The sequence below is a fragment of the Canis lupus genome, chromosome 3, assembly GCF_048164855.1.
Source record: "Canis lupus baileyi chromosome 3, mCanLup2.hap1, whole genome shotgun sequence".
NCBI lineage: Eukaryota > Metazoa > Chordata > Mammalia > Carnivora > Canidae > Canis > Canis lupus.
This window is the reverse complement of record NC_132840.1, coordinates 48,886,626-48,904,161: the sequence shown is the minus strand read 5'-3', so window position 1 is coordinate 48,904,161 and position 17,536 is coordinate 48,886,626. Positions and strand designations below refer to the sequence as shown.

At 41.4% G+C, this 17,536-nt stretch overlaps 1 protein-coding gene across 3 annotated transcripts in view; it reads right to left on the bottom strand.

The window, feature by feature from the left end:
* SPECC1 (sperm antigen with calponin homology and coiled-coil domains 1) overlaps window positions 1–17,536 on the bottom strand; it is a 280,020-nt gene that overhangs the window by 213,647 nt on the left and 48,837 nt on the right. Inside the window, exons 1-2 of one of the 3 annotated variants that reach the window (XM_072820970.1) lie at window positions 12,635–12,757; window positions 1,868–1,993 (exon numbers count right to left, since the gene is read on the bottom strand). The exons of 1 other annotated variant lie outside the window; for it this stretch is intronic. The gene's annotated coding sequence lies outside the window, so the exon portion shown is untranslated. Of the gene's footprint in view, window positions 1–1,867; window positions 1,994–12,634; window positions 12,788–17,536 lie in introns of those variants that run through there. One more of the 3 variants, XM_072820971.1, reaches the window with a different exon arrangement.

Here is a 17,536-nt window from a genome sequence, read left to right as displayed (position 1 = left end):
CTGTGCTTTGCAGGGTTAATTTATTCAGTGCCTGGAATATGCTCTCTCTTTCCTCGGCATGACACGCTTCTGGTATTGTGTTTTAAATATATACAATAGCTGCAAATATGAGGGATAATGTTGCAGGCTGCTCCTGGGACTACTTTGTCATTACTTGTCCCTTGCAGGGTTCTCAGGAGAAAATCTACAAGGAACAGCAGTGACAGCAACGGCTCTGTGCCCTGTCCCTAGGGTGAGAGCTGGAGACAATTGTGGAACGGCACTGAAGCTGCCCCCTAAGGATGGGCTTTGTGATACAGTTGAGTCTTCACTTTCAGTGAAGAAAGATAGTCCCCTGTCCCTCAAAAACCATAGCAGGAGCCATGCTGTAAAGCCGCCCCCAACCTTCTCTTTGTTTCAGGGTATGGCACATTTCGTGCTCTGCCCACTCCTTCCAGGTGTCTTCCAGACCCAGAGCTACCAATAACTGGCAGCTTTGGGTCATCTAGTCTCCAGGTATCCCTAAGGCCATGCCACGCCCAGAACAGTGGGCTTCCCACCCCTGATTCCTACTCTCAGTCTAACTCCTACAGTCCTTATAAAACTCTGCTTCAGGTCCCTTGTTTCATTTCTGAGCATCCACAGCATCCCTTATGCGAGCCTAAAATGCCGTCTCCCACCCTCCAGCTCCTCAGCCTGGATGATGCTTGAGCAAATGACTCCTTCGCATTCCTCTGTGATCCCACAGCACTGGGCCCAGTGTCTGGTCCATAATAAATGTTAGCTAAAGATGAATCATCAACCTAAATGTGAAGCCTAAATAGAACTAGAAAAGTACTAAACAGGAGAAAATCTTTGTGATCTTGAGTTCAGCAAAGATTTCTTAGATAACACTAAAAAGCATGACCCATAAGATAAAATTTTTTAAAAATCTGATAAGTTAGACTTCACTGCAATTTAAAACTTCTGGTCTTTCAAAAGACATTATCAAGAAAATGAAAAGACAAGCCACAGATTGGAAGAAAAGCAGCTGGAAAACACAAAACTGATAAACGGCTTAAGTCTTGAGTTTATAAAGAACTCACCCAACTCAACAGTAACAAAACATACAACTCAAAAAAAAAAAAAAAAAAAAAAAAGGTTAAACATTTCAACAAACACTTTGCCAAAGAAGATATTCTCAGGACAGCAAAAGAACACATGAAAGATGCTCAACATCATTAGTTATTAAGTAAATGCAAACTGAAACCACAGGAGATATTATTACACACCTATGAGGATGGCTAGAAAATAAAACAAAAACAAAACAATATCAAGTGCTAGGAAGGATTTAGAGCAACTACAACTCCCATTCATTGCTGGTAGAAATGCAAAATGGTACAGATGCTTTGAAAAACAGTGCAGCCATTTATTTTCTTCTTCTTCTTCTTCTTCTTCTTCTTCTTCTTCTTCTTCTTCTTCTTCTTCAAGATTTCACTTACTCATGAGAGACACACAGAGGGAGGCAGAGACATAGGCAGAAGGAGAAGCAGGCTCTCCGCAAGGAATTTGACATGGGACTTGATCCCGGGACCCCGGGATCACGACCTGAGCCAAAGGCAGACAGACGCTCAACAACCAAGCCACCCAGGTGCCCCCAGTGTAGCCATTTCTTATAAAATTAAACCTGCATTTAGACAATTCTACTCTAGCATTTATCCAAGAGAAATGAAAACTTGTGTTACACAAACGTTTGTAATAGGAATGTTCATAACAGCTTGGTTCATAGACTTGGTTCATAATAGCAAAAACTTGAAACAACCTGCCTGTCCTTCAGTGGTAAGTGGATAAACTGTGCTATGTCCATGTACTGAATGACATGCAGAAAAATTGATGAATTTTGGGGTACCTGGTTAAGTGTCCGACTCTTGGTTTTGGCTCAGGTTGTGATCTGAGGGTCGTGGGATCAAGCTCTCCTCAGCATAGAGTCGGCTTGAGATTCTCTCTCCCTCTGCCCCTCTAGCTTGTGCTCTCTCTCAAAAAAAAAAAAAAAAAAAAGTTTAAAAAAATGGATGGATTTTAAATTCATTATGCTAAGTGAAAGCCAAACTCAAAACTACTACTCTATGATTCCATTTATATGACATTCTGAAAAAGGCAACACTATAGGAATAGAAAACAGAGCAGTGGTTACCAGGGCCTGGGATCTCACCCTATGTTCCTCTTCAGCTGGTGGTTCATCTGTATCACTTATAACCCCTTTTATAAGAAACTGGTAAAAGTACATAAATGTTTTTTTTCAAGCTCTGTGAGCCACTCTAAGCAATTAATCAAACCTAAGGAGGGGGTTGTGGGAACCTCCGATTTATAGCAGGTTGGATTGTGATTGGCCTGAATTGGGAGTGAGGGAGGGGTGGGAACAGTCTTGTGAGCCTGAGGCCTTAGCCTGTGGGATGCGATGCTGTCTCCAGGTGCAGAGTGTCAGAATTAATTGCTCAATGTTCTAGAAAACACACATCAGAGGGGCTGACTATAAAGAGGTACAAGGAAGTAGTAGAGGTGAGAGAACAGGTATAAATCCTGCTTGTGGTGGTGGTTATGCACGCGTTTGTCAAAGCTCAAGTGGGTTGAATGACCGTAATCTAAGGCTCTCCCTGCATTGGCCCACGGCCACCTTGCCAACCTCATTCCCTCCTCCCCCCATCTTATGCTTTCCATGCTCCAGTCAGGTTGGCCTTCCACGGCCCCCAGTCGCATGGGCCTTGCCCACCTCCCAGCCTTTTTTCTTGTTTTCTTGTGTTGTGTTCCCTCTGCCCAGTCTGCCTCTCCCACCCTCAACTCCCTTATGCACAAATCTTATCCATCCTTCAAACCCCAGAGCAAACCTTACCTTTTTTTGTAACCATATTTGTCTACCACCTCCCCATGTGCACAAAAAGCTGGGAATTATTTGATGTGCCTCTAAATTCCAAGCATTTTATCTGTGTGTCGTTGACATTTATCACCGTTTCTTGTATGATTGTGTATGTCAATATCACATATCTCCTAATTGTAAGTGCCAAGCTGCAATTGCTTTTGCATTTATGCACAGTGTCTAGATCGATGCCTTCCATGTGGTGAGTGCTCAGAGATTTTCTGTTTGATAAATTAGTGAAAAAAATCAATGGCCAGGATGACCTGTAGCAGGTAAAGTTGGTGTGGTCAGCACCCAGAAAGAATAATAACACCCAAGAGTACAGACTAGATGGCCTCTTAGTGACAAACAAACAGGACTAGCAAGGTTATAACTCCACAGATACTGTTCACATGGTACACAAGTCCCCCAACCTGGCTGATCAAAATTAACTTAAATCCGGTTAAAAATACACATGGGGTTCTGAGTCAGCCCATCAAGGTTGAGTCCTACTTCTGAATTTTGAATAAGCTGCCAGTGTGACTCTGATCAGTCAAGCTTGGGACTTACCTTCCTAAATGGTCAGAAGGCAAAAACTCACCTATAGGTGGCTGATAAAAAATGCAGCTCTTGAAAATCTGTATAGAGGTACCACTTACACATGTGTGTTCATGCACATGTGCACACACACAAGTGTGAATGGATCACCAAACTGTAATATATCCGTACCAATCATTACAGAGGAATGAACAAATGATACACAGAATAACATGGATGAATCTCAAAAGCATTGTCTTGAATCAAAGAAACCAGATGCCAAATAACTACATAGTATATGGTTCTACTGACTTGAAATGCTAGAAGCAAAAATAATGTAGAGTGATAGAAAGCTGATCAGTGTTTGCTGGGGGCCATGGACGGGAGCGGGGCTGGGAACCAGACTTCCTATAAAGGGACACAAAAGGAATTTTTGGAGTGAAGGGAACGCTCAGTATCTTGATTGCAGTGGCGTTTCCACAGGTGTACACATTCAGCAAAAGTCATCAAATTGCACATTCACAATGGGAGCATCTGCCGAGATTCAGAGTCTAGGAACCTAATGATGATCCTGTCACTGTCCTTCACCCCCTATATATTTGGTCAGTCACTAAGTCCTGCCACTCAAATTGCCAAAGCTTTCCCAGATCATCCTCTGCCCCTTAGTTCCACACTTCGAGTCACCATTGGGATCAGAAGAATTACTGCTGGTTTCCCTACCTACCCAGAGTCAGGGCCACAGGCACTGTCTACTGCCACACTGCTAGCACACTTTCTAAACCACAAGTCCCTCCCCTACTTAAACCCTTCCACCACCACATTTTTCAGGATAAAGCCCAAACTGGATATGCTAGGCTTCTTGCACCCTCGTACCCTGCCCCCCACCTTTTACCATTCTCTCGCACGCCCACTGCAGACACCTGCTCCCACAATGGATTGCTTGCAGCTCCTTGAAAGCACCATAGCCCCTTGCAACTCCAAGCCTTTGCACACGCCATCCCTTCTCGGTGCAACACTCTCCCCACTCCCTTGGCACATTAACTCCTATTCACCATGCAGGACTCAGCTGAAGCATCCCCTGACCTAGTAAATGTTACACTGGCTTGGATCCAGCACTGGGTCAGAGGCCTCTCCTAAACATCAGCATTCATCACAGTGCTATAATTGGTCTGTCTGTCTCTCAGCTAAGGATTCAGATTACGCACCATGTTATTCAGCTCTGGATACCCAGTGTCAAACAGATTTCTGGTACACAGAAGGAGCTCAGTAAGTATTTCTGGGTATTTCTAATGAATGACTGCCTGCCTGCCTGAATGAATGAATACCAAAGGACACAGTGTTAGAAGTCCGCTGAAGGGCTATGATGTGTGAGAACAGGAAGACACGTGAGGACAAAGTGATATTTCAGCTAGACTCTTGTTATGGACTGAACTGTGCCTCCTTGAATTCATATGTTGAAGTCCTAACTCCCAGGACCTCATACTGTGACTATATTTGGAGACAGAGCCTCTAAAGAGGGGATTAAGGTAAAAGGAGGTCACTGGGGTGAGCCCTCAGTCCAATGACTGGTGTCCTCATAAGAAGAGGAATCAAAAAAAAAAAAAATAAGAAAGAAAGAAAGAAAGAAGAGGAATCTGGGACACAGAGATCTGCAGAGGGAAGGCCGTGTGAGGACACATGGCAAACATGGCCATCCACAAACCAAGGAGGGAGGTCTCAGAAGGAACCAAACCCAAGCAACACCTTGATCTCAGACTTCTACCTTCCAGGACTGTGAGGAAATTAACTTCTGTGTTTAAGCCCCAGAGTCTGTGAGACTTTACGGTGGAAAGGGAATCCCAGGTGAGAAGCACACACAAAGGCAGAGGAGGGAAAGCACAATGACAGGGTATACACACTGGAGTGGTTTGGTTTGGCAGCAGTGGGTAAGCGCTGTGGCAAGTAGAGCAAAACAGCCCTGGAAATAGGGTTGGAGGCAGACCGTGGAGGTCCCAAAAGCCAGGTTCAGGAGTCTAGCCTCTCATCTGCATGCCACTATGCCTCTTCACTGTGTGATGATGTGTCTGTGGCTGAAAGAAGCAGCAGGCTGGCAGGCCCAGGCATTCCTCAGGCAGGCCCTGTAGGGCAGAGCTGGAAGCCGAGACTACTGCATGTCCTAAACCGGTGCGCATGAGCCAGGGGGCCTCTGTGGTGGCTTTTGGGGACAGCAAACATTTGTCAATTTATAAGTTTTATATGTATTCTGATGTGTGAAACTCAGGACTGAATTGTGGCTCTTTTGTGAAAAGGGCATTGATCTGGGCAACAAATAATGGGATCCTGCTAACCAGAATGGCCATAGGCCTTTGGCTGTAGTCAGGATATACTCCAAATCCACCTGGATCCTCTTCCGACTTTTGCTCGTCCCTATCCACAATGCTCCTTTTAAAACATAGGTCAGATTCTGTCACTCGTTTGCTCAAAATCCTCCAGTAGGGCCCATATCCCTTGGAGTCCAACCAGGCCTCTTATATACATGTCCCACTACCCAACCTCCTCTGCTGCCAGTCCCCATCATTCCTTGCCCTTCACTGCACTAGGAACAGTAAAGTCAGGCCTAAAAGGAATAGTGTGATTTTGTTTGTTTACACAATCAAATAGCTGGGGACTGTTTCATTCATTTGTTCCCTCCACAAACCCTTTTGAGCATTTGCTATGTCTCAGGGAGGCACCATGCAAGAGATGAGCAAACAATCCCTGCTCACCAGAAGTTCCTGGTCTAGAGCAGGGGACTACAATGCAGACCCCAAAATAAAAGATCTCCACTATGAAAACTACTGAAGAGAGTCACACGGGCTATTAGAGCTTATGGGGGGGGGGGGGGGAACGGCCAAGCCAGGGAAGACAGCCTGAGAAGGCTCCCTGCAGAGAAGACTATTCCAGGATAACAGGTAATAGCTAGGTGCAAAGGGGAAGAGAGCACCCACAGGCTGAGGGAACAGTCAGGCAAGTGAAAGAGATGCTCTGGCAGGAGGTGGGAAGCAAGTGTGAGGGACTCGAAGAGCCTGCAGCTGCAGGGATGAGCAAGCAGGAGCCTCAAGACACCCAGCTAGAGAGCAAGGGCTGGAGGCAGTCTCCAATGCCTTGACCTGACCGGTGGGGCCCTGGTGGTAACCAAGGAGACCACCTTACTCTGGTGCTCAGCAGCCCAAGCCTATTCACAAAAGCTGCTGAGCACTTCCCTATGTGGGCTCCTTCTGTGCAGCGAGGGCTCCAGGTAGCACTGGGGAAGCCAGCTTTCCAGAAACCCTTAAGCTCATCAGTGAGATCAAGGACAGGTTCCCACAGGCAGTGGGTGCTGGAGGGGTTCTCCAGTCTTCAGGCTCAACGCAGACTTTTATTTACATCTCAGACCATCCCCCTAGGATCTTGGCCTTCATCTCCTGCAAAAACTCTCCCAGCGTCTCTGCAGACTCTCCCCAGTGGGAGACTATTAGGATCTTCTCATTATGAGGTGGCCCCTGGCTGTAGCAGCAGGGTGGTTCCGAGGGCTGTCTCAGAGGGACCCTCTGGCTCCCTGGCTGTCACCTGTCCCTGGCTTACCTCACTCTTGTAGCTATAAAATAAATAATTACTTTTCAATCTCCTCCTTCTCTCATCTCTTTCTTGCAGCGTCCTCATCCTGAATTATACTGGCTAACAAAGTCCTCATAGACAAGAGGCATTTTCTACTGGCTCAATATCTAAACCTAATACAGTCTCTTCCATAAATAGCATCCCTTTGTGATCAAAGCCATCTCACAGGTCTTTTGGACCAGGTGACAGTTCTGCATTCATTACTGGTAAATTTTAATTTTAACTTTCAGGTTTGGCATTATTTCATTTTCATCGGTTCTCATTTACCGCAGTCAACAAGTTTCCTTTTAAAATATATTAGTGATGGTGGTTTTAGGAAATTTAATAAGTAAGCCATGGTAGTTGGCTATGGCAAAAACTATGAAAAGAGGAAATTTGAATGACTAAAATCTGAGAAATGGTGGTCCCAGTGAAAGGAATGAAAAGATGGCAGAAGGAATGGAGAGAAGGAGACAGAATGGGAGAGTTGAAGTGATGGAACCAGAACGAGGTTCCAAATGGTTGGATGGGTAGGGAGACGTGGGGGGTGGTCCCCACCTGTGCTTTTCTTAGAATAGCCTAGCCTCCCTCTGCTTGCCCCTTCCAGAGCACCCATCTAAATGGGCTCTCATCTATTATTCTCCTTATTTGGTGGCTTCATACTAACGCTCATGATTGGTGATGAGTAACTGGTTAGTGGGTTTGCTGCTCCCACAGGGCAGACACGTTCCCTCTCCTGCTCACCCTTGTCTCTGCGGGGCCTAGGGTACTGCCTGGCTGGGACTAGGCGCTAGGTGTCTGCTGGATGAATGGCTGGATGTATGGCGATCATGAAGGTTGGATGAAACTTTTTAAAATACAGATAAAGGAGGTGCCTAGGTGGCTCAGTGGGTTAAGTGTCTAATTCTTGATTTCCGCTCAGATCACGATCTTAGCGTCATGGGATGGAGCCCTGCATTGGGCTCCACATTCAGCAGGGAGTCTGCTGGAGATTTTCTCCCTCCCTTTGCCTGTGCACCTCCCCTACCACGTGCTCACTCATGCATGTGCATGCTTTCTTTCAAATACATAAATAAATATTTAAAAATAAAATAAAGAAAAGGAATACAGATGAAAAGGAAGGGGACAGTGTGTCTGGGGTGGGGTCTATGAACTGCCCATGTAGGGACCACCTGCACACAGCAGGGAAATAGGGAGGGGAGCTACTTAGAGATCAGAGCTCAGCAACAAATCAACTTTTCCTCTCTGCCTCTCAGATTAAGTTAACAAGGTCTTAAGTCATAACCTATAAAGAATGTGAAAACACTGCCACTCAAATGCTCACTCTTCTATAATTTGTTGTGTACTTTCCCAACTGTAGGCCTCTATACCTTCTGCTCCCTAAAATTTTCTTGCCTGTGGATGTGGGAAAATGCCAATCTATCTTATACAAATAATAGACAAATATAGACATAGAAAAATTCAAACATAAAAATATATGTAGCAAAAGGTGAACAAGACCTTGCCCTTAATTCTACTTCCCATAGTAAACACCTTAATGTTATACATCCACTACTTTTTTTAAGATGAATTTTTATATACCTACAAATAAAAATGAGAAGTTTAAGTTTCTCTTTTTTTGAGAGAGAGAACAGGAATGCACACGACTGGGGGTGGGGAGGGGCAGAGGGTGAGGGAGGGAATCTTTTATTTTTAAGATTTTATTTATTTATTCATGAGAGACACAGAGAGAGAGAGAGAGGCACAGACACAGGGAGAAGCAGGCTCCATGCAGGGAGCGCGATGTGGGATTTGATCCTGGACCTCCAGGATCACACACTGGGCTGAAGGCAGCGCTAAACCACTGAGCCACCCGGGCTGCCCCGAGGGAGGGAATCTTAAGTAGACTCCATGCCCAGCAGAGCCCAATGAGGGACTCAATCTCACAACCCTGAGATCATGACTTGAGCCAAAATCAAGAGTTCGACTCAACCAACTGAGCCACCAGGATGCTCTGGGAGTTTATGTTTCTTAACATAAATAATGAAATTTTAAATGTAAATATGATTACACTGCATATGTATACTTGAAAATGTACAGAATTTTTCTCAGATACATTTTACATTTGGTAGATTTTGTAAAACTGCCATACAAAAAGCTTTACTAATTCTTGTTCTTTGTATATGTGATTGTCAGTGCCCATCTCCATATGTTCTCTTTGACACTGGATGCTCTGTTTTCAGCTATATTTCTTCTCCTGTGATTGCTTATTTATAAAAATATAATTTATAAAAATAAATATAAACTTACAAATTATCCTTGCCCAGTTTTTCTTTATGTATTTGCTTTTACTAATTGATTTGTGGCAATTCTTTATTTATAATAGATAGTAATCCTCTGTGGTATGTGTTTTGCATATATCTCTCTGTCACTTGCCCATCTTCCAACATACCAAGTTCCTTAACATATGTAGAGTCAAATGTTCTTTCTCTGTCTCCCACGATTATGTGAAAGTTTTTCTTAAGCCATATAGGGAAAGAATGATACATTTGACTCAAACATTCATCAAATATTCTCTATACATAAATATATACATCAAATACTGTTTCCAGAGTTTTGTTTTGTTTTTTAATTTAGCTTTTGTTTCCTCACCCCAACAACCCATGGAGTGGACACTATCTATTACTATCCTCATTTTAAAATAATAAGACTGAGGGACACATAAGTTAGGACTTAGCAGCCTAACTCCTGAGCCCACACTCTTAGTCAATACTTTATTTTGACTCTATACTCTATATAGCACAAAAGCAACACGTTAACACAATGTGACAATGGCAGAGAAACAGTTAACTGCTATAGATAAAATAGATAATACAGAAAAATCATTTAACATAGAAAAGCTGAAGAACTAGAGAACACAAAGATTTCTCATAAATGATATTGGGAAAACAGTTTGGCATTATTTGAAGTCTGTTTAAATCCAGTTTTCACATCATCCACCCAAATAAAAACTAGAAGGGGGAAAAATCCCTTAAGAGGATACCAGGTTCTAAGGTAAGAAGAATAAGGGGGAAAAAATGAACAGTTTGGACTATGTAAAAATGTTAAATGGCTGTGTGTGTGTGTGTGTGTGTGTGTTTAATTCAGTTTAAAATGGTAACCAAAAGGGCGGCCTGGGTGGCTCAGCGGTTTAGTGCTGCCTTCAGCCCAGGGCCTGATCCTGGAGAAGTGGGATCAAGTCCTGCGTCAGGCTCCCTGCATGGAGCCTGCTTCTCCCTCTGCCTGTGTCTCTGCCTCTCTCTGTCTCTCTCTCTCTGTGTGTCTCTCATTAATAAATAAAATCTTTTTTTAAAAAAAGGTAACCAATAGTCTGGGTAAAATACCTGACAAAATATGGCAAATAAATCTTATCAAAAACCTATATAAATTAGCAAAACAAAACAAAAAAAGCATTAAGAGCCTGACAGATGAGCAAAAGAGAAAGTACAACTTGTAAACAAACATGTGAAAAAACAATTCAGCCTAATTAAAAGAAATGCAAAATTACAAAGAGGTTCTGTTTTGCCTGTTTTTTAAAAAAATGATATTGTCCTTGGTGGAGTAGATGAAATGAAAGAGGGACTCCACAAGAGTGTTGGTAGAGAGTAATTTAGCACCATTAAAATAAATGTCCATACCCCTTTTACCTAGTAATCCCATGCCTGAGAATCTATTCTACAGATATGATCCAGAAACCTGGGGGAAATCATATATACAATGTAGTTACTGAAATACTCTTTTTTTTTTTTTTTAAGATTTTATTTGTTAGTAATCTCTACACTCAACTTGGGGCTTGAACTCAAAACCCCAGGATCAAGAGTCACATGCTCTACTGACTGAGCCAGCCAGGTGCCTCTAAAAGATTATTCATAGTAGCAAGAAAACAAACAATAATAAAAAGAGGAAAGCAACCTGATTTATAAGAACAAGGAATACTAAGCAATTGATGGAACACTTACTAGAACATTATATACCATTAAAAATAATTGTGAAACTCATAACATTAAAAAACCCCTATGCTATATAATACCTAGTTTGTACAAGTAGAAAGAAATAGAGAAATTTTAAGCTGCTTGAGGGTGTGGGATTGAGTTAATATTTTCTCTAATTTCTAAATTTACTGTGGATTTAGAAAGACCTTAAGTCCCAACCCCAGCTGTACCATTCTACCCAGTTAAGAAATCTTTCTGTGCCTCAGTTTCTTTGCCTACCAAGTGAAGAACATAAATGCAGCCACTACATGGGGGTGTTTTGAGAATCAAATGAGATAACCTGACTGCCCTATCAAACAGCAAGTACTCAAAAATGTTATTTTTGTCATATGACAAAGTGTTAACATGTTTTCCCTAACGATGGATGGGGGATTGAAATGAGGAAGCTACTTCATACATAGTGTCTATTCTCACTTGAAAGTTTAGTCTCATTAATTTTGGGCTCCCTCTACTTTTGTGGGTTTCTCCTGCTGAGACACTTACTTTACCACTTGGCAAAGGGAAGATTAAAGGAAGTGAAACATCTACTCTCAACTAGATACACAGTCTGTGGAGCTCAGTTGTAAAAGAACAAAAAACAGAGCCATGTTAGTGAGTCCTGCGGTAGAAGCGGTGAACATGTGTCTTTTTTTTTTTGTTTTTAATCTTTGCATCCTAAGGAGAGGGAGGAAAATCACATTGTTTGAGTAAACTTAAAATATCAACTTCCTGCATTACTGAGCAAAATATTTTATTCTACCAAGAAGTTAAAAGAAAAAAAGGGGAGAAGCCCCTTCATTTCTAGAAAAGAGAATGGTGAAGAGACATTCCAAAGTAGCCTGTGCCTTTTGCTGGGGTGAGGGTGGGTGTGAGGGCTGGGGGAGGGGTGGTTAGTGCAAAATAGTGTCTAAACAGAAACCATATAGTAAGTAACTTCCTAGAAAAGCCTCTATCTTTGTCATATCTTTGAAGCTTTGCCATCTGGGTCTCATAAGCACAATGTTTGGCCCAGATATTAAGCTCTGGGACATTATCAGGCCCTCTGCAAGATGAGAGGGCACACTTCACAGTACTCATCTTCAAGGGGAGAGGGCTCTAGAATCTTCCAGGGGGGCAAAGAACCAGTCAAGTGGGCCACTCTTTCCATGGGACTTCATACGTCCCACACTTGGTGAAAAGAATGCACAGAAGCAGCCCTATTCACCATGGTTGTGAAAATAGACCTCCACACTACTAGTAATTAGTACCTACTGAGAGGATTTCTTTTCCAAAAAGAACCCCAAAAAACCTCTATACATTAACTTAAAGTCAGCATTAATTATCCTTACTTTGCAAGATGAAAAAAGTAACAGGCAGGGGAAAAAAAGACTATTTTTTTTCAAGATGTCAGAAGATGAGTTTCAAATCCATTTTTAGCACCCCCCCCCCAAAAGCATGTCTATAGCATTAACTTATCTAGTCCATGAATCACACACACAAAAAATGTATTAATCATGCTTTAGTCATATCAAGATTCATTGGGTATGTTAGACATTATACCTAAAACAGAAGAACCTCTTCCCCCCCCAGATAGAGAAAGCAGAAGAACCTCTTCCCCCCAGATAGAGCTATTCTTCTAAGATTTTCTATCCCCATCTTAAATAAGAACCAACTATGTACTTACTGCAAAGGCTTTCGCTTCTCGTGCCTCCCGGGAGCTGCTGACCTCAATCAGCAAGTCAGCCGCACTATTCTGGGGTTTGGTGCTGGCCAGGGAGGAAAACCACACTCAAGGGGCCCGGGCAGTGAGCATTTGAGCAATGCTTCACTCAGGAAGCAGGCGGGCTCTGGGCTCCAGGGCTTCTGACAGCCTGCCCCCCAGCCCCTCCCTACTCCATCTCCCTCCCTCCCTACGTCTCTCACAATCTCTCTCTCTCTCATACACACACACAGTGCAAAATCACTTCTATCCTACTGGTTCCTGCATACTTAATTTGTACCTCTCTAAAACATAAGGATTTAAAGATATAGGGCTGACGAGTTTCTTGCTGTTTCCTGAGATATCAAACAGAAAAAAAAAAAAAAAAAAAGCCAGTCTGTCTTCAAAGGTGAGTTTGCCCTGAAGCCTCAAGGCCCCTCACTTGCCTTAACCTGCGGTTGTCTGTCGAATGTTCTAAGTGGGATGGGGAAGTCAGGTTATGATCAGGAAGCATTTTAAAGCAGGCAGCTTTAGTGAGCTGAGAGAGTGCTCAGAGATAAGGCATCTAAACCTCCAAGCCTCTGGTAATTTGTTGTAACTTCTTTTTTCATTCTAAATATTTTCATAACTAATTTTGAATTCATCAGAATTATAGGAGCGCCCTCACAAAACCTGAGGTCTATGTTCCCTGCTACTACGGATGGTCTACATGCCCCAGTGATGATGAGATTGCCTGTAAAAACATGGAAGAAATTTATGAAGGTAAACAAGCAGCATGTGTTATATCTATACTCACCAAGAACCGGAGTCATTAGGGCTAGGCTGAGCTTAGTCACTGCCATAAGTTGGAGTTTAACTGCAATTTTACTGGATAATAGGTGTGAAAAGCAGCCAAGTATCTCTTCCATGGCAGAGAGCTCTTACTTAGGAGTCAGTATGAGTTTGCAGAGCCTCAGTGACACTGAATCCCCCCGGGGTTCGGCTGTAATTCCACTCCTCATATGCAGACTTTGCCTTTCTAATGACAGATCACAGTAAGGAGCTGCGGTCATGCAGCTTAAAGCTGGCCTTCTCCTGTGAGAGCTGTTATTACAACTGTGGCCTCTTGCCACCCTGGCAAACACTGCTGCCTTTGGTGGCTTTCCTTCTTTGCCTTAAAGAAAGCAAGTGACAATTCATGGGACCTGCTCTCACCGAAGATTATCCATTCTCCCAGGGGTCAGAGGAATAAAGGGACCTAACTCACCCGGGCATTCCCTGCTCCCCCGCTCTGTGCATGGCATCATGGCAGAGACACAGGAGATGATGTGGTTGGGACTCTGCAAGTGACAAAACTCCAACTCAGCCTTGCTTAAGCAAAATAGCAAATTTACTGGCTTGACTAACTGGAAAGTCTAGTGATGGAGACCTGGAGGTTCAAAAGTCATCAGGAATTTGTTTTCATCACCTTTTGGCTCTGCTTCCCCAAGGTCAGTTCATTTAAACATGGTGCTTTTGGGATGGGAGAGCCTTTCCCAGCAGCAGTTTATGTTAGAAGTCTGTAGTATTCAAGACCTCAGAAGAGAGGCACTCCTCAGAAAAGAACTTCACCATGATACACTGTCCAGCCTCATGGCAAGGGAGAAAGACCTGGGTAACTGACAGCCCCACTACTTACAAGAGCAGTCCCCCAAAACAAGAAAATGCTGGACAGGGAAAAAGATAACAAGCTAGTGCCTTGCGCCTTGGATTAAGCCTTTCACGTGATTGGGTCTTACTTTCTCAATTAGTAGAAGGATGTACACAAAGTGTTAAGAGTGGCTATATCTTATTCTGACTATTATTATTCTGGGTATTGTGGGTCATTTATTTTTTAAATTCACACTGTATCTTCTAAATTTTCTAAAAATAATAACATTTATTAAATTGTATAATACCAATACATTTAAATAAGTTATTGCAGGCTAAACAAATATTGCTTACACGCAAAAATAACTATAAAATATCTCTGAATAAATCTGGTAATAAAATTACAATCACCCCCTAAAAATCTACAACATTTTACTGAACAACAAAAGAGAGGACTGGGGATGCCTGGGTGGCTCAGCAGTTGAGCGTCTGCCTTCGACTAGGGCGTGATCCCAGGGTCGGGGATAGAGTCCCACATTGAGCTCCCCACAGGCAGCCTGCTTCTCCCTCTGCCTATGTCTCTGACTCTCTCTCTGTGTCTCTCATGAATAAATAAATAAAATCTTTAAAAAAAAATAAAGAGAAGACTGGGTGGATGAATGAATATCTAATTGGATGATACTCCAATTCTCCACAAAATAATTATATAAATGTACTATAATTTCAACAAAAATTCTAACCGGATTAAGAGGTGTGAAAAAATGCTTTATAAAACTATCCTAAAATGCATTTGGTAGAATAATTGATTCTTCTCTATAGAAGATATAGAATAATTCATTCTCCTCTGTAGAAGAACATTGTTGAAAAAAATATGAAAAGGAACTTGTACTGTCAGATATTAAAACAGACCAGAGAAGCAAAATAATTGCAATGGTGTGGTTCAGGAATAGAAACGTTGTCAATGGATCATAAAAAAGCCCAAATATAAGAATTAAGATAAAGATAGCATTACTAATCTGAGGATAAAGAATGGATTGTTTTTTAAAATGGCGTTGGGAAAATTGGCTAATCATTTGGAAAAAAAAAAAAAAAAAAGAGTACCCCACACTGTATATCCAAACGAATTCTAGCAGAATAAAAATTTAAGTGGAGAAAAAAAATAAGCATTATCAAAACTAAAAGGAAAGAGGAGATTATGTAGCCGAACAAGGTGAGAAAGCCCTCTCTGAGCCCACACATACAAAGGCAGAATACATAAAAAAGAAACAGATTTGACTTTGAAAATAAAAAACCTCTGCAAATAAGGAAAATCCTATAAATAAAACATAAATGCCAATGACAAAACAAGATAAACATCTCTGCAAAACCTTTGGGTCAGTTATCCCATTTATAGAAATGCATCCTATGAAAATAATCACGAATGAATGCAAAACCATATGTGCAGGAATTATAAATTCATCCTTGATTGTAACAATGAAAGCAAAGGAAATAAGTCTAATTAATTATATTATGGTATATCCAAATAATTAAATATCATGCAGCCATTAAAAGTGATACTATATCAATATTCCCTATGACATACATGCAAAAGTCCTTAACAGGGTACCTGTTAAATACCAACAAATCAAATCTAGCAACATATATAAGGGATTATACACCATGACCAAGTGGGATTTATGTCAGGAATTCAAGGTTGGTCCAACATATGACAACTGATCAATGTAATACACCATATTGATAGAATGAAGGACAAAACAAAAGGGTTGTCCCAATAGATGAAGAAAAAGCATTTGACAAAATCCAATGCACTTTCATAATAAAAATACTGAACAAATCAGGAATAAAAGGGAAACTCCTCAATTTGATAAAGGGCAACTACAAACATCACATATCATGAAAATCTGAAAGCTTTCCTCTAACATCAGAAACAAGATAAAGATGTGTCTGCTCTCACCACTTTTTGTCAGCATTATCTTGGAATCTTTAACCAAGGAAATTGGGCAATGAGAAGAAAGGCATCCAGACTGGTAAGAAAAGCATAACTATCTCTATTACCTTATGATCTTATATGTAGAAAATCTCAAAAAATCTGCAACAAAGCAGAGCTGATAAACTTGTTCAGCAAAGTTGCAGGATACAAGATCATTATATAAAAACCCCATTTTCACTTCTATACACTTACAGTGAAAAATCCAAAATATTAAGAAAGCAACTATATTTATGGTAGCATCAAAAGGAAAAGAATATTTAGTAATATATTTAACAAAATAGGTGCAAGAGTTGTACACTAAAAACCATAAAACGTTGAAAAACATTAACGAAGTCTTAAATGGACAGACATCTCATATTATGTATGGTTAAAACGTAAGATGGCAACACTCCTCAAATTGATCCACAGATTCAACACAATCCCTATCAAAATTCCAGTTCCTCTTTTTGCAGAAATTGACAAGCTAATTCTATAACATATGGAAATACAAGGGACTCAGAATAATCAAAACAATCTTGAAAAGAAGAACAAAGTTGAAAGACTCGCAGTTGCCAACTTTAAAATTTTTTTTTAATTTTTATTTATTTATGATAGTCACAGAGAGAGAGAGAGAGAGAGGCAGAGACACAGGCAGAGGGAGAAGCAGGCTCCATGCACCGGGAGCCTGACGTGGGATTCGATCCCAGGTCTCCAGGATCGCGCCCTGGGCCAAAGGCAGGCGCTAAACCACTGCGCCACCCAGGGATCCCGCAGTTGCCAACTTTAAAACTTGAAACAAAGCTATAGCAATTGACACTGTGTGGTATTGACACAAGGACAGACATATGCAGATCTGTAAAATAGAACTGAGAATCCATACATTTGTGGAAGTTGACTTTTGACAAGAGTACCAAGACCATTCTATGGGGTAAGAACAGTCTTTTTAACAAATGGTGCTGGGGCAACTGGATATCCATCTAATACAAAATAATGAAAGTAGCTTCTTATTTCATATCATATAAAAATTACCTCAAAAATGTAACAACTAAAAATATAAAAACCTTAGAAGGAAACATAAGTGTAAAATTTCATGTCCTTGGATTTGGCAATGTTTTCTTAGAGATATTAAACACAAGCAACAAACAAAAAATTATATAAATTGGACTTCATAAAAATTAAAAACTTTCGTGCTTCAAAGGGCAGTGAAAAGATAACCTACATAATGGAAGAAAATATTTGCAAACCATATATTTGATATATGGGTCTGTTCTCTAGAACACATAAAGGGACAAATAACTCAACTAAAAAAT